The 24,117-nt window shown below is 27.9% G+C and overlaps 1 protein-coding gene and 1 long non-coding RNA gene across 5 annotated transcripts in view; one reads left to right on the top strand and one right to left on the bottom strand.

Moving 5' to 3' along the window:
• Atg16 (Autophagy-related 16) overlaps positions 1-24,117 on the top strand; it is a 307,007-nt gene that overhangs the window by 224,069 nt on the left and 58,821 nt on the right. The gene's annotated exons all lie outside the window — the stretch shown is intronic.
• The window catches only part of LOC135950469 (uncharacterized), a 151,488-nt gene that overhangs the window by 116,078 nt on the left and 11,293 nt on the right, over positions 1-24,117 (bottom strand). The gene's annotated exons all lie outside the window — the stretch shown is intronic.

The following is a 24,117-nucleotide window of genomic DNA, read 5'->3' as shown; positions in this document are numbered from 1 at the left end:
ATGAACTTTATACTTCTGATGAATTTTGTATGCTTTGGTTTTTTCGTGCTGGATTTTTTAGAACAAATGTCATTATTCTACGCTACTATTTTTATAAATCAAGATAACGACTTCAAAAGTAATTTATTTGGTTTATTTCAAATATGGTATTGATATTTTCAAAGCTCGAGGAACAACAGCCCATAAAACTCTTTACAGAAAGTTTGAAAAAACTTGAGAAACATAAATAATTAAGATTTCAACTTGAGAGCTTTCGTAAACCTTCTTTAAGGCCCGTTTTCTCAATGTATAGACAAACTGCATGCTACTAAATGTCGACATAAATTTATAAGGTCGATAAACTATCCGTTAACAATTTTGGGTTTCTCAATATACCGACAAAAAACAAAAACACCTCTCAAAATATATGTGAAAGTTGGGAACCCTGCCTTCAAGTGACAACGTGTTTACATAATTCTGCTGTTTAATGTGGCCATCGACAGCCAGAATCTTTTGAAAAATTCATTATCCTGCATATCTGCCAGGTAATTAAGCCTGGCATTATAAACTCTTTCAGCATTCTCTTGGAACTCATGTTCTTCGAGTTCATCCTACATCAAATTAATGTTAATTAATCTATTATTTTTTTTTTTAATAAAATCTATTTAATATCGTTTACAAAAACACATAAAAACTATGAACAGCAGTCAGCTGATTGAAATTATCTGTACGATAAATAAATAATTGGCAGATGAGGTCGGGTTAGCTTTGCGACAGAATAGAATAGCAAATGAGACATTGAGAAAACCAAATTTCTTTAATTTGCGGTTTTTTGTTGGAATCGCCTAATGAGAAAACGGCTCTAAGAATTTAACGAATGCTTGAAACTAAATATAGAAAAAATCAATCTCCTCAAAATATGAAAATCTTAAATTTATTTCAAATATGGCTTAATATTTTCAAAGCTATCTGCAATCAAATAATGCGGTGAATTTTTCTGAAAAAATATTTAAAAACAAAAACTAAAAAAACGTAAATTAAATAACGATGAGCTTTTAGATGGCTTTCTTGATCCTCAATACATTCCAACTTTAAAAAGGGAAATTTATTAAAGTTTCTTTAAAGTTACACTGTTATGAGAAAGCTTTTCTATAAAAGTTTACATAAAACGTTAATATTTAAATAGTTTTAAATGGTTTTTTGATATTTAAAATCCTTAATAAAAGGACAAATTCAATGCTAAAAGCGCGTAAATTATAAATTTTGTTTTAAATGGGATAACAAAGCCAAATATTTGCCCCATAATACTGATGCTGTCTGAATTCATTGAAGAAATTTACACTTACGTGGTGTTAATTTTCATATTATTTGAATAAAAGCTTTTGTAGTGCTTAAATTGAAATCTTTTAAGCTAAATGTGAATCCTTTAAGCTAGAAAACTTTAATTAAGATGCATATTTTTTAAGCTTTTACTATCAAAACCTTTGGAGTTTTTTGCCTTTTAATTTATTTTTCATAAGTCTTTAAAAATAGCTTTGGAATTCTGATTGCTAAGCTTTTTTTAATCTATTTTGTAAAAACCTTCAAAATTATACTTTAGAAGTTATGCATTAAGGTTAATTTTGTCTTTTGGCATATTAAAGCTTTTGGAAGCTCTTTTTGTGAGCTTAAAAAAAAGCTTATTTCATTTTAAATCTTTCTATTGCTGATTTGATCATAATAATTGCACATTGGGACGACATTTGAAAAAGCTTCTCATAAAAAAGCTTATAATATTTATATTTCTTATGACTTTTTTTAAAAAAGTTATAATTTTAACATACACAGAGAAAACAGATTCGTGATAGCAACCGAATTTTTTGCCAATCGAATGATTCTACCTTAGTGATCGATTTTTACAGTTGTGGCTACAGAATTTTGGAAAGTGTAACAAAAGTTTGGTGGCTTCAACCGAAGTTCTTCTTTATCAGCTGACTTTCTGTTGTTAGAACTGAAAAATTCGATGTGTGCAACCGCATCATTCGACTGGCAACAAATTCGGTTGCTATCACGAATCTCTGTGTACTTAAGATGCGAAAGCTTTTCCCAATAAGCATTTTTACTACACTTCAAGTTGAAAGCAAGTGTAATTCAAGCCTTGAATTATAGTCAAGCAATTGAATTACAGTTGTATTATACTTTATTTCAATAGCATTCTTCAGTAAAAAGAAAACATAAATTCAAGCCCAATGTTTTTTTTTGAAAAATATTTAATTTTTCATTCAAGTCAAATTCCAACAAAATGCTCAAGTGCTTGAATTTTTAAGGATTTGATGCTTAATGGGAAGGCTTTAATATTTAGCCCTCACATTTATATTTCAAAACCCCTTTTACTTAAAAATTTCATGTTTTGATGACAGCTTTTGGATTAGTATCTCAACAAATATTAGTATTCCAAATTTGTCCGCTTAAGAATCACTGACCTTTAGAAGTTTATTTTTTTTGTTGTTTTCTTAAAATTAACGGTTTATTTTCTTACATCAGATTTTGCCATCAAACATGACATTATCATAAAGTGAATGTTTTTAAAATCACAGCGGCAAGTCATAAATATTTAATTGTTTTCATGTTCTCACTACTGTGCATTTTTTTTCTTCATTGCTGCACATTTAAAGAAAAATCAAAGAATACAAAATTCTTGTATTATCATGAGAGGCGATGAAAAGTCTAGAATAACTATGAAATTTTTGGTTTATTTTTGAAAAAAAAAAATAAAAATAAATGCTATAAAATAATAGAGGAAAAATTAATACAGAATTTCATGTCTCTTAGATGGTGGTTGGTGGTGACCCAATTCTTTTATTAGTCTCTAGAGATTTTTGGCTGGTTGCGGTTACATGCCAATGTTTTTTTTTTAAGAATTAAATAACAGCTTCGTGTTTGGTTAATGAATTTTTTTTGGATATTGAATTTATTTTAAATTTTAGATAGATAAAGATATAAACCGTTTTTTTTTGTAATGAATTTAAAATTTATGCCTAAAATTGAAGAGCATAAAATAACGGTTTTTGGTTTAGAAAATAAACATAAATAAGATTTTAAATAATTTACTAAATGCCACTGTTTTGCTAGACATTCTTTGTGATTTTTTTAATTATGTTCACTTAAAATTATTTCAATATTTTTAAAAGCCTAAGAATAAAATATTTTGGCATTTTGCCCAACAACAGCTTTAGTTTAAAAAAAGAAAACTTGTTCATGTTTATTTTTTATGGCCTTTTAAATTCTATTCCCAACAATTTTCTTTTCAAATGTGTCAATTTTAATCGTGACTAACTGTCAGATAATCTCGTGATAAATTCTCATTGACACGTGCTGTTGACAAATAACCATATTGGTTTGAAATTTGTTATTTGATTGATAAATTTTATTGGCAGACAGCTACTTAGACATGACCTTATACGAATAACTATCAAAATTGTTTGAAATGTTTAGACACTGACTGTTTGCTGCATGGCAATTTCTTTGGAAGAATTTCTATAAATGATGACAATTTGATAAGTAACGCCTGTAGACGCTTACATGTCAAATTTTCATTTATGTTTAAAGGGAAATATTATGGATATTTTTTTTCCGTTTCACCTTCGTGAGAAGGGTATACATAAGTTTGTCATTCTGTTTGTAATTTCCACAATATAATTTTACGACCCTATAAAGTATATAGTCGGGATTCTTATAGATTGTCCGACTGTCTGTCTGTTGAAATCATCTTACCGAAGCCCCCAAATAACTTACATACACGATTCGTACATCAATATCTTCCGACTCGGTTGCTATTTAAAATCGAGAAAATCGGTCCACAAATGGCAGAGATATAAGGAAAAAACCAAGACAACCTCGATTTTTTACCTATTTTTGACCTATATCTGGAATACTAAGTCATTAATATACACAATATGGATATCTAATGATAGATATTTCAAAGACCTTTGCAACGACGTATATAAGACCATAGTAAGTTGGACCTACAAAAGGTCAAAATCGGAAAAAATATTTATTAACCCGAATTTTTTTTTCGCTGTCTTTAAAAAAAAATTGAAAAAATCAAAAAAAAAAATTTTAATTTAAAAATTAAAAAAAACAATTCGAAAATTTTTTTTTCCAAAAAATGAAAAAAAAAAATTTTGGAAAAAACATATTTAAAATTTTTATTTTAAAGTATAATTTGGTGAAGGGTATATAAGATTCGGTACAGCCGAATATAGCTCTCTTACTTGTTTTTAAATTAAGTTATTGATTTTATTTATATTTTATATACATAAAAAGTAACGTTACTGAATGATTGACTGAATCAAGATCGCCTAGCCCAAACGCAATTTGAACTATCTTCATAGTTCAAATTGTCCAGAAGGGATTTTTGGAAATTCAAAGGTTTAAGTGGTAGAAACGGCTAAATTGGTAATATTATATATTCTAAACTATTATCGATACCAAAAACATTTTAAATACATCTTCATCCGCAGACAAGTGTTTCGTACTTTTTTGTAATTTGAAAACGGGTACTTTTTTAAGCAGCCTATATATCATTTAACAATAAAAATATAAATACAATTTAAATTGTATTATTTACGTATCGAAAAAAAAACTAAATAAAAATTTGGAACTTTTTTAGGGGTAAAAACGGGAAAATGTATTTTATTAAAAATTATTAAGCCAATTTTGTAAAACTTTTAAACATTCGTTCCTATAGTCAGACATCAAGTTACTAATATAGTTTTGTTTGAAACATGTAGGTTACCTCTGCCTATGAAGATCCACCAAGAAGAGATTTTCGAAGGTTTAGGTGCTAGAAACGGGTAAATTCGGTAATCTTATATATTCTAAACTAATACAGATACCAAACAACATTTTAAATACATCTTAATATGCCAAAAATCTTATCAGACAGGTTTTTAGTACTTTTTTTGAAATTCGAACACTTTAATGGAGAAAACGGGTACCTTTTAAACCAATAAATTTTAAATATATTTGGTACTTTTTGAGGGGTAAAAACGGGAAAATACATTTTATTAAAAATGATTAAGCCAATTTTGATAAAATTTTAAACTAACATAGTTTTGTCTGGAACTCGAGAGCGAAGTTTTAAATTGGACCAAATCTGGGTACAAAGTTTGGTACTTTTTTAAATATTTTTTCTTGAGCACATAAACATAAATTTAAGTCGTTTGAAAGTCGTCACAAAAGTGTTTGAATGATAAGGAAAATCAAAATTGATACTTTTTCTGCTAATGGTACTTTTTTGATATCTATATATATAAAAATGAAATGGTCCATGTATGTAATGTCATCACGTGAGAACGGCTGGAGCGATTTGGCTGATTTTTTTTTATTCGATTCGAAATTTTCAGGAGATGGTTTGTAAAGAAAAAAATTCAAAAATTCCGGGTAATACTCGGAAATTCATTTTTTTGTGAGTCCAGTCAACTGTAATAAAAAAGCTCCCTAAAGTATGCAGTACAAATTTAGATATTTTATTTGCAAATAAATAAGAACAGACTGGTGTGCGTGGGTTGGATAAACTTGTAGAACTAACATTAGTAAATGCCGGGGCGATCAACTAGTTTTAAATAATTCAACTTCAACTACATAATAGTTGGTTGATATGTTTCTGAATTAATAGAAAAACAACGATAAGGTACCAAAACGGAAGAGCTGATGGTACTTTTTCAAATGGTACCTTTTGAATTTAATATAATAATGAACGTAAAATCAGGAAATTAAACGCAAATGGTCCTAAATAAATTAGAATATATAAAGATGGGACTTGCAGGTACTTTAAATTAAGAATTTATGGATCTAAGTGAATGAGAATTCAAAAAGGGATAATGAATGGTATTAAACACATGATCCTCAATGAGTTAGAATCCGCAATAAAGCCATAATGCTACATCAAATGTCCGTTATAAAATAATTTGTAATTAAATTACGATTGGGCTGGATAAGCGAACCGGGTCAGCTATTATTTACATAAATTGATTGATTGAAAATTGTTTAGCAATTTTTTTTGTAATAACTTCCACTTTAATGGAGAAAACTTCATTTAGATGAAATGATTATTTCGTGATGTTATTAAGGCTAAATTAGTATTGCAATGAAAACGTTAAAATAACATTAAAATTTAAACACTTTTTTATCTCTGGCAAACTGGAAAAAAACACTAAATAATATGCGTTTATTTCTTACACTCAGCAATCAAAGTATGAATATAGATTTTTTATATATTTTTTTGTAATGAAACCAGTTGCAAACTGCAAAAAAGCGACCTTATATGCGTGCCAATAATTTGTATTGAAATTAAGGCTTTCAACTGAAAATATTTATGTTGCACAGACATTTCATTACATATGTAGCAAGCAATCAAATGCTGTTGCCACAAAAGAGTTAAAGTTATATAGAAGTTGTAGTTTGTTTGCCGTTGATTTGAAAGCAGCCTTAAGCTGACACGTCTTTTCAACATTTGATGTTAAACAGGCTTTAATAATCAAATTCCTTTATTACTCCGGCCTTAAAACACTCGAAACACACACACACCCTATCTCTTATGTAGTCAGACATTCATGAAAACCTGCATTCAAAACCACAATTTTTGTGTTGTATGCTGCATTTAGGTATGTAACATTATTTATCATTTTAGGAATCTTTGTTGCAAAGTGGCAATTGCCACAAACACCAAATAGCCCCACCAACCTACCATAACACACCATACCACATCAACCAACAATCGAGCACCATTTTAAAGCAAGGTTATTTAAAAATGATTATTGCGATAAAATATTTCTTTAATAATAAAATTAAAAAATGTGGCACAATCAAAATGGTGTCATCTTGGGAACCCAAAATAACTACCTACCACACTATTAGTTTTTACTTAGTTTCAAAGAAAATTTGTTTTGTTTTCTTTAGAAAAAAAGTCTAGACATTTTGTTTAACAATTCAATTGAATTTGAGTATTTTTTTGTTGTTATTTGAAACCTTCTTTTCTCTTTGCTTAATTAACATTATCTGGGGGGGGGGTTTTTTTCAGTTTTCCACTTAAGTGTACTTTTCTTGTAGTTTGTTGGTCTTTCAGGTGTGCTCAAGAAGTGTAAACATTTCATAAAATATGTTCTTTTGTTGTTCAAAGATTCAAAGTTCCAAAGAAAACTGAGAGTATTTTAAGTTCTATACAGCATAAGAGACATATTTGTCAACACTTTTCTACAAACGAAGTAAACTAGTGGTGAGATGGGAAACAAGTTTTGAAAAAAAGTATATAGCAGGACCTAAGCTTTCAGAAAATTAAGCTTATAACAACCATGTTTCTACACATGAAGAGCAATAGGGAGCCAAAGTTGCCTACACACCGTGAGACGATGCTCAGTGGGGCAGATTCAAATTTGTTTGGAATTAAATCTGTCATTTGTAAACCTCTGGTCCGATCGTTTAAAATTTCACGTGTGCGTAGCCAAGGAGTATTCGAGTTTAAGTTATTAAAAATATACATGGAAAATTTTTAAACACGTGACATTTTTTGTTTCCCATCCGATATCAAAATTTTGTTTATATATTTGACAGCATGCACCTTGGTCCGTTTTTTTTAAAACATTGGGCGAACTTTTGTACCATGTAAATAATTTTCAATTAAAAAATTTCAAAAATATTAGATTTTTGCTGTTTTATGAAAAAAAAACTTTCTTTAAGAACATATAACAAATTTATATTTTTCTGTTAGGTATCTTTACGGAGAACATTTTGGTTAAAAAACTATGTCTTATTTTTCGAATATGTCCCCCGACGCCCTTCCGAATTTGACCTATTGTTTATCGAAATTTCAACTGTGGACCACATGTTCTAAAATTCCAAAGCTGGAAACCTTGTTGGAAACCTTGTTGCCTTCCTTATTTAGTCCCAAAGTATTTTCCAAGCACCGAAGGAAATGTGGACAAAATTTAAAAAAATACTATTTTTGGGATTTTCACTCAAATTTTTAGGAATTGCGGGATTCACTTTGACCTTTTGACAAATTTTTTTACACTTTGTTATTTAGAATAACTAATTGAAAAAACATTGAAAATTTCATTGAGATTTGTTAACAACTAAAGATTTTATTACATACTAGTTGACCGCCCCCGGCTTCAACCGGTTGCTATTTACTAATGTCAGTTCTTCAAGTTTCTCCAACCCACATACACCAGCCTGTTCTTATTTATTTGTAAATAAAATATCTAAATTTGTACTGCATACTTTATTAAAGTTGACTGGGCTCAAAAAAAATTTCCGAGTTTTAACCGGAATATTTGATTTTTTTTCTGTACAAACCATCTCCTGAAAATGTCGAATCGAATAAAAAAAAATCAGCCAAATCGCTCCAGCCGTTCTCACGTGATGCCATTACATACATGGACCATTTCAGTTTTATATATAGAGATTACATATTTATTAAATTTCTAAAACTACAATTAGTATAAAAATTTTAATAGGATTGCAAATATTAAAAACAATTTAAGCTACATTTATTCCAAACTAATTTTTTATCTTCCAAAAAAAATATCAAGTCAATATCTCAATTAGATTCAAAAATATGCCACTATAAATCTCCGTCCTTCAAAAATATTGTAGCATATTTTTGAATCCAATTTTTGTTATCTTCTGAATTTGAAGTGCTATAGGGCCTAAACGGTGGGCACTTCTTCGAAAATGTTTGGTGTTCACGATTGGATAACTAATTGAACAAATAAGAATATGTACGTACTTATCGTACATCCAATGTTATGGATGGACCCAGAAATACGGATATTTTATAATGATAAAAAATATGTGTTTTATTCATATAGCAAACAATTTTGTACCTAAATAGTACTTTTTTCTGCGGGTAGAAAAAGGATTTTTTGTTTTTCTTTTTAAATTAATGACGTGCAGACTTACAATTTTAAATATCCATTTTTTAAAGGCACAAAAAGTACGCAAACAACATTTGGGAAATCCATAATTTGAAGGCCTTTTTTGAAATGAGAAATTGCATTGATGTATTGAGTGCGACAATAACCAGGATAAAATATTTTAAAAATATTGTTCAGTTCTTTACCAGAACTCGAAAATCATGGATGGTATCGTTTATTTTTAAAATTTTTTAAAAAAATATTTTTTTTTTTTTTCAAAAATGTTACTACATATTGGTGCATTTATAGCATCCATGGAAATCTTTCTGAACTGTTTTGTAATATTGAGTTCATTAGAAGAAAACTATTCTCAACTTAAATGCTAGTATTTTGATCCAAAATAAAGATCCATTTTTTGCAGAAGAAATTTTTGAAATCCATTTCAAAAACAATTTAAACCCTTTTTTGAAGTTTTGTTCTAAAATCCTGATTTTCAATTGATGTAAGGGAACTTTCGAACAAAAGTTCCTTGTTTCTCCGTTAACGATAAAAATTATTTTTTTAAATTTTGAAAACTTTTATAAACTGATAACTACGAAATATAAAAACAAATTATACTTCAAAATACATTTTTTTAAATATTTTTAGGTAAACAAAATTTAATTTTTCTTTTAATTGTTTTTCAAAATAGTTTTTTAATGTTTTTTAAAAAAAGTTTTTTTAAATTTTTTTTTTTTAAAAAAAAAATTTATGACAAAAAAAAATTCGGGTCAAAAAATATTTTTTCCGATTTTGACCCATTGTAGGTCCAACTTACTATAGCCTTATCTACATCGTTGCAATGGACTTTGAAATATCTATCATTAGATATCCATATTGTCTATATTAATGACTTAGTAATCCATATATAGATCAAAAATAGGTCAAAAATCCAGGTTGTCCCGGCTTTTTGCTCATATCTCCGTTATTTATGGACGGATTTTGCTGATTTTAAATAGCAAACTTCTCGAAAGCATGTCTGACAGAATTATTGAAAATTTGGAAACAGAAGATATCTGGGGTCGGACGGACATGGCTTAATCGACTCCGCTATCTATAAGGATCCAGAATATATATACTTTATAGGGTCGGAAATGAAAAATGTAGAAATTACAAACGGAATGACAAACTTATATATACCCTTCTCACGAAGGTGAAGGGTGTAATAGGAGGACAATTTACGAAGATGATTAAATTTTAAATTTGATGTCGGCTCGCATAGCCTCCAGGTTTTTCGCCATTAAATAATACTAATCATAATTAAGAGAGCTTGTGAGATTACAAGAGAGAGTGAAAGAGAATTGCGTATTATTATAATACATGTAGATACTCTTTATGTTGATCACTGATGTAAATGCTTTGGGGAGGTTGGCTAGTACTTAATTTGATGACAAATCATTGTGAGTCTATGAGGGAAAATTTCAAAACTGAAAAAGATGTCGTTAACTTTGGCAATTACTGTTTAAGTTCTAGCTTTCTTTTTAAAACAAGTAAATTCATTTTATTTTTATCCCCACAAACTTCAAGTAGTTGTACTAGAAAGTCGACCTAAGTCCTACTTGTTTTTCTTAAAGTTTGTATTCATGTTTGTTGTATAAGTTAGACGACTGGCAACCACTTGACCATAATATTGTTTATTATATGCTGGATCTTAACAACACTTAGCCTTTTTTATGTAACTGACTACATGTGTGTGTGTGTGGCTGGGTAATGATAAGTGTATATCAGTTACACTACATAACTACAAAGAAAGGAATAAAAAAAAATTATACATTATTATATAGTTAAAACCTTTTTTGCTCTCCTCTATCTATACTTTGTCTACGACGACTACACCAACATGTAAAAAGTATGGCAAGAATTTTTGTGGTGGCTGTTGTGATTTTCTTTTTATGTTAAATCTTAAGATTTCTTCTCATTTATCTGTGGCTTACATTTTTCTATTTTTTTTTAAGTTTGCTTTTTTTCTATTTAACTGCTGCCTGCTAATAATTTTTTTCTATAGATTTTGTATCATTTTATTTTATAAGTTTAGAGCAGCTTGTTTCCAATCGATTATTATGTTATTTCTGTTCCTTTTTTTTATTTTGAAAAAATTAGTTTTCCTTTGCATAAAGGCCCATCTATCTATATTTTCATTACTTACTAATAGAATATTCTATTATGGTGGTTTTTTCTATAGTTTTAGTAGCCATTAAACATCATGTTACCTGCAAGTAAAGATAAAAATATAATAAGTTTTAGTATGATGTTGTTGTTGTTGTTTTCTATTCTAAATTTATTAGCAATAAATTTGTTAAAGGGAAGCATTTAATGGTCATATATAATATTTAAAAATTTTACAACATTTATTAGTTAAAAGACTAAACCAAACACTAGGTTTAACGCGGTTAATTCCTAGCCGTGCAATCTGCATATGAGTTTAATATTTTAATATTTTTCTTCTTAATTAAAAAAATATTTAATGTTTGTTGCTCATTATAATGTTTAGGGTTTGAAAAAGAACTGACTACCTTTACAAGTTGTAACATGTTAAATAATAAAATTAATTAAAATCTGTGTTTCATAAAATAATCGATTTTTACACTTTCAGCTGTTAAGTTAAAATAGCACTTCATTAAGGATTTTACACATTTAGCGGATTTTCTTATATACATTAATAAACTTTATTATAAAAGTTTCATGGACATTAAAAAAAAACTAATCTTAGTGTTCATTAGATAAGACTGCAATTAGAAATCTTGGATTATTTTTAAGGAAATTTGAATTAAATATTAGTTTTTTCACACAGTTCTGCTTTAAAATTGATTTTGCTTATGGGTTTTTATTTATACAATACTTTTAGGTATTAGTTTTACGATAATCTTTTATAGATTTGTATGTAATGTAATGTGAAATTGGTTATCAGTGTTTCTAAAAACATATTACTTTGCTATCGAGAAAATGTTTAAACTTCATATATAATCGGTCAAGCCCTGCACCTAGTATATGATTATAAACAGGTTTCTGTTAATATTTATATGGGACCGGTCACAAAACGTCATCTTTTATCAACAAATTTTTAGAACATATTTTCCGTGTTTCAGAAATTTGATTAAAAAACATTTCGATCTGTATAAGTCACAGCTGTAAATGAATCATTCTTTTTGGATTTTAATTCATTATGAATTACCTAAATTTTTAATTAATTCTTTTCACAACAAAAAAATATGGATGAACTTTGAATTAATTCAAACGAATTAAGCTACGTTTCCGCATACACCGTAATCGTACCGAAAACGAAATTCCATACATTTGCACCGAAAAAAAGTTCGTTTCAGAAATCGGCAACGAAAATTGGTAACGAAACGGCACCGATCAGTAACCAAAAGCCTATCATTTGGGGCCGGAACGAAAACAATTTCAAGTAGGTTGTTTTCGGTGCTGTAGGAACGAAATTATTTTAATTATTTGTTATTTCAGAGGAAAAATTAATAGATTTTGTAAAAAATAATGAAATTCTATTTAATGTGCGACATCCAAAATTAAAAAAAATAATTTCGTTTCTGTTTTATGCCGCAACGCACCCAACTGAAACGAAAACAATTGAGAAGCGATACGGTGACGAACACCAACGTTTTTCAGTTTCAGTTTTCGTTATCGGCGCCGATTACGGTGTATGCGAAAAACCCAGCTTTAGGCAGAAATGTATTTCAATTAATTTCCAATTCAAATGAATTTGTTAAAGTGAATTTCAATTCATTTGCAAGTCGTTTGAATTTAAATGATTTTGAAGTCATTCAAATGAATTAGAACAATGAATTCGCAAGTATTATTTGATTTTTTTTAATAACGTTAAATGTCAATTATGTTCATTTGTTCTGATTAAATCTGATTAAAATGAGTGACCAGAAACAAGTGCGTACTAAAATTATCAAATATTTTCAACAAAACCCAACATGGTCCTACAAAAAGTTGGCCAAACAATCAAAGATCTGCCAATGTTATTAAGCAGTATCTGGAGAACTTGTCCGTTAATAGAAAACATGGTTCATGTAGAAGGAATGGTCCACATGATGTTTCTAAAGCCAATAAATAGAAAGCATTTTCAAAAGATTTCCCAACACATCCGGTAGGAAAGCAGTCCGGTTAGCTCAGTACTCGGACTATTTGCTACGAAAAGTTAAAGCCAATGCAGGTTTAAAAACATACAAGGCTCATAAAGTTCCTCACAGGAACTCTGCTAAAAATTTAGAGGCCAAAGACAGAGCAGGTTCCGGGTGAATATTTTTATATTGCTCGAGGAAATGTTGTACACAAGTTTTGGATTCATAAGCAGATAATTTTCCCAAAAAGTTCTAGGTATGACAAGTAATTTGAAGTTGCGGCAATAGAAGCCAAACATTTGTTACAAAGGGCTCTATAAATACCGAAATTTACATCAAGGAATGCTTACAGAAGAGTATGCTTCCATTCATAAGAGTTCTTGATGTGTTCACTTATTTTTGGCCTGATTTGGCATCCTGTCACTATGGTAAGCATGGTCTTGAGTGGTACAAGAACAATAATGTGACATTTGTTCCAAGAAAGGCAAATCCTCCAAACTGGCTGGAACTAAGACCAGTGAAGAGATATTAGGCTCTTGTGAGAAAGAGAATTGAAGAGCAGAATAAAGGGGTCCAAAAGTGTAGTAGATTTTAAACGGAGATGGAGTACCCGGTTCGATCAAAGTGACAGAAAGCTCTATAAAAACCTTAATGGAAGGGTTTCCGGTAAAGGTTCATGACTTGATCACTATTGATTAGAACTATCAAAATAATATTTTTTTTAAGTTGTAATAATAATTTCAATCAAATAAAAAAATCAAAACTGTAGGTTTAGTTGTTTCTTTTTTATTAACATTTATGTATGTTAAGATTTTTTCGATTTCACTCCTTAGTTTTGTTGAATAGGTTAGAGGTTGAGGATTGATATTTTAAAGAAAATGATGTATCTGATAAAAAACGGATTGGTTTGATAACTTTTGTCGTGTTCTTAATTTACATAGCGAAATTTGTAAAAATACCGCTCTGCCGTTCATTACCTAGTGATATCTTACTAACTTTTAGTGTAATTAAACTATATATAAGCGGAGATTTGCCTTTTTAAGTTGGACTTATATGGGAGCTATGACTATTTATAGACCGATCGCCGTTAAATTAGGTATTGTGATCTATATCGATATGAAACTTATTTCTGTTGAATTTTATGTGGATACCAACCTTTTAAAAAGATTTATGCTCGATAAAATGATTTTCGGAAGCAGGCCTTATATGATAGATATCGCTAATTATGTTCCGATCATCATAAAATTACGTGATATGATTTCTTTATATATAAAACTTATTTGGAGCGAAATTTGTGCAGATACCTATATAAATTTTACATTTATAACCGATAAAGTCCAATTTCGGGAAGACATTTGTATAGGGGCTAGGTGAAATAATGGACCGATTTCAGTCAGTTTCATTAGGCTTCGTCCTTGGGCTGAAAGAAATGTATGTACTAAATATGATAGAAATATCTTCAAAATTGCGACACGTACTTTACTCATTAGGTTTACATGGACAACCAGACGGACGGACGGACATCGTTTAATCAACTCAGAAAGTGATTCTGAGTCGATCGATAGGTGGGTGTTAGACTAATATTTTTGGGCATTACAAATATTAGCACAAATGCATTATACCCTCCTCACTATGGTGGTGTATACAATTCTATAATTATACATTATTTGTATTTAACAACATTTGTATTCAACATATCTACACACAATTATGTAACGCAAAATGATTTATAACATTATATAGTAAATTAAATAAAGATTTGTTTGCTGTTAATTAAACTAGATTCGATGTTGCCGCACTAATCATAGACACACAGAGAAAACGATCTAATCATAAATCTATGATAGAAATAACAACAGCTAATAAAACATAATTATTAACACATACTTTGGCACACCAAGGAATTAACAATAACAAAATAGCAAAAAAAAAAAATAGAAAACAAAAACAAAACTGAAGAAAAAGATACATTAACAGTTTATTTACTCTACATTTAGTACAAATGTAGCTTTAAAGTAAAAGAATCAGTAAAAGACAAACAAAGAGTCTTAGAGATAGAAATTCAAAGTAATTCAAGTATAAATGAGGTAACATATAAATATGAATTATTGCCAACATTAAATTATAAATATTATCTTAAAACAGTTATCATAAACTACTAGAACTACTACTACTACTACTTATATGTATAAATAAATACATTGTAGTAAATACGAGCTCAACAAGAACCCATTTGAACATTTAAATATTTCTTTCTCCTCATACTAACTATGAGTAGCACTGTAAAACACAACATTTTTTTTATATGAAAAATATAAAAAGAGTTCAAAGCACAAACTTCATAAATAACCCATCAAACATTTAAATTCATTTAAAGAAAGAAAAATAATAATTTTATATTTATTCTTATTGGTAGCTTATTAACAAAATTTGTTTCAAATGTTTGCTGGGTTATTTTGGTATATATTTCCTTTTCATATGTTTTAACCATATTAAAAGACCTTAACAAACAAAACTCTAAAAAGACATTCTTAATTCATTCTTTCATGCATACACCAGTATTTATAATGTCTATTTGGTTAACTAAATTTCCATTTATATAAAAAAAGAAACAAACTTCTTGTTTTTAGCAAAAAAAATATGTTACATAAGTTTTTTTTGTTTGTGCTTTTAAACAAAACACAGGTTAAAGCACTTTATGCTCCTCTGCACCTTTAGGAAATGAAACAACATTTGTTTGTTTCTTTCCCTGTATGATGATTATGTTCATTGTAGTACTTACAGTGTTGTTAGCATGTATGTATTTTTGCAAACCTTTTAACTTTATTTATTTTTTTTTTTTGATATTTAGTTCTGATAGGTAGTAATGACCTTCACTAGTTAATAAAATAAAAAAAAAATTAAGAAAAAAAAGACATTTAAAAAAACCTTATATAAGGAATGTTAAAACAGACAATTGTTTTTCTCAAGAACAGTAGTCTTGAAGGGAGGAAATGTTGTTTTTTTGGCCAACAAATAATAGGAAACAAGTTGTGGTTTTTATACGTAAGGGAGCAGAAAACTAGTAATTAATTTTTCTTTAATAACCAAACTGTATCTGGGAAGAATATTTTCGATATTGTTAAAGGTACACGCTGGCAATACCGATAACCAACTTATTACAAACTTTTTTGAACGATTTACAAATGATGTCGGTAATGACACGCTATTGATATGATCAGCTAACCTTCGAAATCGAAAGATTTGCTGCCACAAACTGAACGATAGTTGAGCTCGTTCTTTTGTCGCCTTCAAAAGTCGTTCTAGAATATTTTTCCCGAGAAATTTACGAGAAAGATTTGTGCGATTTACAAATGATATCGCTAAGGACTCGCTGTTGATATCATCAGCGAACTTTCGAAATCGAAAGATTTGCTGACACAAACTGAGCGATAGTTCTCTTGTCGCATTCGATAGTCATTCTAGAATGTTAGAGAAAATGATAGAGAAAACTTCGATAGCGATTTTGTTTGCAATATCTCCGAACAATATGTCTATATAGCTCAAGGTATCAATCCGAGAACGCTGGCAATACCGATAAATAACTTATTACAAACTTTTCTGAATATAAAGATCGACACACATCAGCGAAAGATTTGCTGACACAAACAGCCATAGTTGACTATCGCCTTCGATAGTCGTTCTGGAATGTTTTGACCGAGAAAACTTCTATAGTGATGTCATTAGCGAAAGTTGTGGTTAACTGGGAATAAAGAGTGAATTTCACGAAAACAATTTTTGTCACAATATAAAGTTTTTTGACTTATTATCAGAGAGAGCAAAAAGCTTGAGAAGCAAGCTTTTGCATGATTCAGAAGTTTTTAGAAAAAAGTGCATTTTTGGCGGAACTTTGCATAAATATGCATCTTTCGCACTCTATAACTATATTTTTTAAAAATATTAATTTTGAGTTTTTTATCTGTCACGACATATTGAATACTGCCTTTTTATACCCTTCACCTTCGTGAGAAGGGTATATATAAGTTTGTCATTCCGTTTGTAATTTCAACATATTCTGGATCCTTATAGATAGCGGAGTCGATTAAGCCATGTCCGTCTTTCTGTCTGTCCGTCTGTCTGTTTAAATCCATTTTCTGAAGACCCCAGATATCTTCGGGATCCAAATCTTCAATAATTCTGTCAGACATGCTTTCGAGAAGTTTGCTATTTAAAATCAGCAAAATCGGTCCACAAATGGCTGAGATATGAGGAAAAAACCAGGACAACCTCGATTTTTGACCTATTTTTTACCTATATCTGGATTACTAAGACATTAATATAGACAATATGGATATCTAATGATATATATTTCAAAGACATTTGCAACGACGTATATAAGACCATAGTAAGTTGAACCTACAATGGGTCAAAATCGGAAAAAAATAATTTTAAACCCGAATTTTTTTTTCACCAAAAAAAAAATTTAAAAAACCAAAAAAAAAAATTTTTTAAAATTTAAAATAACAATTTTTTTCCAAAAAATTAAAAAAACAACTTTGAAAAAAAAATAAATTTTGTTTACCTAAAAATATTTAAAATTTTTATTTTGAAGTATAATTTGGTGAAGGGTATATAAGATTCGGCACGGCCGAATATAGCACTCTTACTTGTTTATTTTTTTTTACTTTTCTTTCAAATACTTGTTTTTTATCATTTGACTTAACAAATAAGGATAGTTTTATTTTGAAAAGCTGAAAAATATCGTAATGTTCTTTGTAACCCATTTGTTTTATTCAAATACAAATAATTTAAAGCTTTTATTTATAATTCTTCTATGCATATTCATGCTTTTTCCTGCATATTTTGCAATTTTTTGAGCTTTTTTGCTAGCTTATTTTTAAATTGTGCATATCTAAAATTGTCCTGCTTATAATTATTAAAATTTTACTAAAAAAGATTTTTTAAAAGACAAGTTTTACTTTTACCAGTTTTTGCTAAAAAAAAAAATAAAGTTTTTTCTCAAAATGTTATATTTAAAAAAAAAATTTTTTTTTTCATTAATCCAACTTTCCTCATCTAAATCTGGATTAGCAAGACGACTCAGAAACACCACCAAAAAACAATTTGTAGAAGAAATCAGTTTTCAAATATTTTGTTTGTGTTTTTCATACAAAAATTTTTATTTTTTCCGGTCTTGTTAAGGCTCTTCATCAGGGCCTAAGCGCTAATGTTTTATTTGTAGCCTTTGGAAAAAGGCTTCATAACGATCTGGTCAAATCGTCTGACCTTCCAAAAAATAATATTTTCACATCATTTCATTAAAGCAATAACGATTTATGCACAAAATGTCACAAAAAGGATATTTTGAGAAGAATTTCCAAAACAGCAAATTTTCCTAAACATTTTTTTTTAAACAAAATAAAAGTTGTTTACAAAATAAAGTTTTTTCACAAGATAAAGTTTTTTTTTCACAAATACAAGCTATTGTTTAAAAAAGCTTTTGCCCCAAAAATAACAAAACTTTTTCTAAAAGAATTAAAAAAATATAATTTTAGTTCTTAATAATTTAAACTAAAATTTTAAAGTATATACCTCCTTATTTAAGCCCACTGTTAACATTTTTGTTTGTAGTTATCATTGTAACAACATTTTTACGCTTTATGAATTTTTGAAGTACTCTCTTGAAAGTACAATTGAGTTTTGTTCTATTTTTTATTTTTTTTTGTTGCCTCTATAATACTTACAACTCTATTGATTTTTTTTTTTTTTGTTTGTTATAAAATATTGTTTGTTTAGTTCTTACACGACTTAATCTTAACACTGCATATTGTAATATTTTTGTAACATCTTAAACTAATAAGCTTTCTTTTCATATAATAATAACTATAAGACTGAAAAAACTTTATTGTTTTGTTATACAAAAAAAAATAAATAATAATAGAGTCCAAAAAGAATGATTTGGTTTCGGACTATTGCAAAAATAGCAAAATAAAAAAAAAAACTTTATTATTGTTCTGCTTCGATGATCAATATTTTTTTAGTTGTTAGTTCTTTTGTCTATAACTATTCTATTTACAAAGACGACTACACTTGACTTTCTTTTAAGCCTAAAGGCTAAAGTTTTACAAAAAAAAAAAATACAAAATAGTAGTAAAAAAATCAGCAACCTCAGCCAACAATTTCAAGAGCAACAAAACAAATAGTGCCTTTAATAAAGTTGTATGATGAAAATGTTGGCTGTTTTCTTAGGAACTATTGAAGCAAGAAGCACCTTATGGTTGAAGTTAAGGCTATTTTAACTTAAAAATAAAAGAAAAAACAATCATTTAAACAGGTGACTGGTTTTTACACAGAACTAAAACACAAAAAAAGGGTTGGTATAGTGAAGGTCTTAAAGCTATAAAAACCAACACAATAACTGCAAAAATTCTAGTAACTAAATAAAACTAAAATTTTTTCTATATAATTTTTTTTAATAGAATTTTGTTTGCTAAGGTATATGAAAAATGTTTTTTATTTTTTTTTCTATTAGTCCCAGGCATATTTTTATAAGTTAATCATTTTATTGTTTGAGGTTAAAGGAATTTATGTCTACAATATAGCTACAGGGTTAGGTGGAGATAATTAAATTAGCAAACTCGGCTGTTTAGAATTTTCAACAATGAACTACTACCGACCATGTTAAAGTAATGTCTGGCAAATAAATGTATAAGAAATTGAAAGATTAAAAATTTATATGGGACTTGCAACTGAGAGAACTTGTAATTGAGGTAGATTGGAAAAATTGTATTTTTTAAATCAGTATTTTACACTCTGCTAAATTTGAAAACTTTTTGAAATGAAAAACATTATTTTCCGTATAAAAACGTTTTTAAAAATAAAAGGTTATTTAGAAAAAATAAACAATTTTATAAGTTTTTTTTGTATTTTTGTAAAAAAGCTTTATTTGAAAAAAGCTTTGAAAGTGTGAAACACTTTTTATCAAATTATTTTTATGTACAAAAACTAATTTTGTAAAAAAATACTTTTTTGAGACAAAAAGTGATATTATTGTGAAATAAGAAATCAAACTAAAACAAATTTTTGTAAAAATTTTATAAAGAGTTTTTGGTAAACATTTTAGTTGGAAAAATGGTTGTGAAGAAGAAAAAGCTTTATTTAAAAAAAATTATAAAATGAATACTAATTGTAAAATAAAGGTTTTTGGTGAAAATATTTTCATTTTAGCTTTAAAAAATTGAGAAGTAAGCTTTTTGGTGAATATTAGAAAAAGCTTCCTTTTGGTAAAAAAAAATTGTGAACAAAGCTATTGCCCAAAAAAAAAACTTATTCATCAACAAATATTTAACTAACAATATTATGTGACAATAGCTTTTTGTTGGGAGAAAAATAGAGAAGGATTTTTCATGATTGAAGCAGAGAGACCTTGAAAGACGATTTTGCACTGACTCATTACTGGTGATGAAAAATGGATGATAACCCGAAGCTTAAGAGATCTTCAAGTACGATCTCTTATGCTTCGGGTCAAACCACTACACAAATTTGATGTATTGTGGTTCCAGTACTACAAATATGGTCCAAATTTGAAATTCTATGGAGAGGTTTTTTTAAAAAAAAATTTAAGTCAAATTGTGATTTTTTAGACGTTTCTCCATATAATTAACGATTACTCAAAAACGGTTAGTCCAATATTATTAAAGTGAACTTAAAAAAATTTAAATTTACATATCCTTTAATTCGTTTATATATTGCGTTTTAATCGGCTCAGTAGTTTCGGAGTTATAATAACAAATTGAAGCAAAAAATATATTTTTTTCGTGAAAAAAGAAATATTTTTTTTTTTTTTAAAAATCATGAAAAATTAAAAACGGCAGAAATGGTTCGGGTTTATTACTTTGTCGCAAAGCCATATATAATAGCAACAAAATGAGATATCGATCATAAAAATCGATTAACCCTTTTCGAATTTATTCAAAATTAAGTGAATTCGCTCATTTTCACAAAATTTTAGTTTTTTGTTTGATATACATAAAATTGAGTAGTTAATGTTCTTCTTTTGAATGATTCAATTTTGAAAACATTTTCCCCATGCTATTTACAAATTGTCACATTTATATTTCGATTTCATCGGCTTAGTAGTTGCGGAGTTATAATAACAAATTGAAGCAAAAATTATAATTTTTACGTGAAAATAGAAAACATTTTTTTTTTAAAAAAATCATGAAAAATCGAAAACGTCAGAAATGGTTTAGATTTATTGTTTTATCGCAAAGCCACATGTAATAGGAACAAAATGAAATATTGATCATAAATATCGATGGATTATTTTCGAATTTATTCACAATTAAGTGAATTTGCTCATTTTCAAAAAATTTTACTTTTTTGTTAGATATACATAAAATTGAGCAGTTAATGTTCTTCATTTGAATGATTGAATTTTGAAAACATTTTCCCTATGATAAGTACAAATGTTCACATATATATTGCGTTTTAATCGGCTCAGTAGTTTCAGAGTTATAATAAATTGATGCAAAAAATATATTTTTTACGACAAAATAGCTAATTTTTTTTGTTTTAAAATAATAATGAAAAATCGAAAACGGCAAAAATTGTAAGTAGTGATCATTATTTTACTTAAAATTGTAAATATTTCTTATATTTTTCTTTTCATAATTGTTCTAACAAATATTTGCTCTAAGAACCTCTACGCCACTTACACTCAATTAGAACTGTTTGTTTTATTCTGTTAAACAATCTAACTTTTACTAACAAACAAAATCTTGTTTAATTTGTTAATAATAAAAAAAACAAATTTTAAATATCTTGTTTGCCCTCAAATTTAAAACGCCATTTACACTCAATTTAAATTATTTACAAGTTTTGTTACTGTTGCTATTACTTTTAGAAAACAAACAAAATCTTTTCTTTACTTAATCTACTTTTCAAGCTCATAAATTTATTAAAAAAAAAAATAAAGAAAAAAATAATAAACATTTATTGCTTAGCTTTCTTTCTAGACCAAAAATAATAAAAAGGAAAAATTGAAGTGGTGAGGCATGTGCTTGGCTGCCTCGTCACTAAAAAAGCTAAACAAAATAAAATGAATCATGACAAGTGAAAAATAAGAAATATAATAATGATTTAAATTTCTTTTAAAACTTTTTCCAAAGAAAATAATATAAATAACATTTTCTAAACAAGCTTAAGAATTTGTCTAATGTTAACGCCTTGGAAACTTAAAAAACTATAGAAATGTTCATGACTATGGGAAAATAAAATGATGTTAGACAGTCTATTCTTCAAATTTATAAATGTTTACATGGTAAATGATTATAATTTACCCCGACAAATATTTATTTATTTATTTATTAGTAAAACAAAAATTAATCAATCAATTAGTTAGAGACAAGTAAATAAAATTCTCCTAAGCATATTTCCGTTTATTTTTTTTAGCTCTCCACAACGTTGAAAGCATATCAAGTAACAGATATGTTAAATTTGAAATTGAAACATTTATCATTGATTTGGTCTTGAGGTGGGGCGTTAAGCACAAAAATTCCCCAGAACTAAACAAAAACAAAACAACACAACACAACAAATAATCTTGTTTTACAAATGCTGTGTTAAAGAAGTGAATCGAAATGAAAGAACTTTCACCAGACACAATTATTTATTCCATTGAATCTTTAATCAGCTTGAATTTGTGTTGTTTTTTATTCCTGCTTCTCAGCTGTATGTATTTAATGTAATTTAGCTTTGTCATCTTTGGCGAAAAAAAAAATACAAAATGTTCTTGAAATTGAAATTCTGTAAATGTTTTGTGGTCATTCTGTTTGCTGTTACTGTTGGAGAATTGTTTTTAAATTTATAACTTTCCTTGATTTAAGATTCTGTTTAGTTGACACACTTTTATTTTATTTTTTTAAATTTTTTCATTTTTTTTTTTTCGATTGTAATGGGAATGTGCATTTAATGTAAAGTTTGCTGATTTAACATATTTGTTATTAATTTGTAGTATTGTGGTTTGTCACTAATTTTTATGTCAAATGTTTAAGCAAGTTGTGGTGGTGCTTTAAGATGGCAAGTGTTATGAGTTTTGTGTTAACTGTGAGCTTCTTAATGTTTAAAATTTTAATATGATTTTAATGAAATCAAATGAAAGCTTATTTTAAGCAAACAAAATTTAGAAATTTTGTTTATGCTTATTAGATGAATAGCTTATGTTTAAATTGTTAAATTAAAAATTAATGGCTTGCCTTGTTTCAATGCGAAATTTACTTCTCTTATGGAACTGAGTTCAATAAAATATTTTTCTGGTTAAAAAGATCTTATATAAAGATAAGATTTCCTAAATAATGGTTTTATCAATACAAAGCTTTAAATATACCTATGGAGAGGAGGCGTTAAACTTGTTAAAATTCAATATTAAAAATCATCGACTACACAAGGCAACAAAATCCTAAAGACTTTAGAGGCTTTTTAAACCAATACACAATTTTGATATATTGTGGTTTCAGTAGTACAAATACATATGGTCCAAATTTTAAATTCTATAGGCAAGTTTTTTTTAATTTTTTTTTTTTTTCTAAAATGGTGAATTTTTTTTACATGTTTCTCCACATAATTTATGATAACTCAAAAAGTGTTAGTCTGATATTATTGAAAAAGAAAAGTATAAGAAAAGTTTAAATTTATATAGCCTTTAATCTTCTTATATGTTGCATTTTAATCGGCTTAGTAGTTTCGGAGTTATAATAACAAATTGAAACCAAAAATAATTTTTTTACGTGAAAATATAATTTTTTTATTTTTAAAAATCATGAAAAATCGAAAACGGCAGAAATTGTTTCGATTTATTGCTTTATCGCAAAGTCACATGTAATAGGAACAAAATGAGATATCGATTATAAAATTCGATGGATTATTTTCGAATTTATTCACAATTAAGTGATTTCGCTCATTTTCACAAAATTTAACTTTTTTGTTTGATATACATAAAATTGAGTAGTTAATGTTCTTCTTTCGATATTTTGAATTTTGAAAACATTTTCCCCGTACTATGTACTAATTTTCACATATATATTGCATTTTAATCGGCTCTATAGTTTCGGAGTTATAAAAACAAATTGAAGTAAAAC

This window comes from Calliphora vicina, chromosome 1 (genome assembly GCF_958450345.1).
Source record: "Calliphora vicina chromosome 1, idCalVici1.1, whole genome shotgun sequence".
Classification (NCBI taxonomy): domain Eukaryota; kingdom Metazoa; phylum Arthropoda; class Insecta; order Diptera; family Calliphoridae; genus Calliphora; species Calliphora vicina.
The sequence above is the reverse complement of the archived record's forward strand: the minus strand, read 5'-3'. Positions and strand labels throughout refer to the sequence as shown.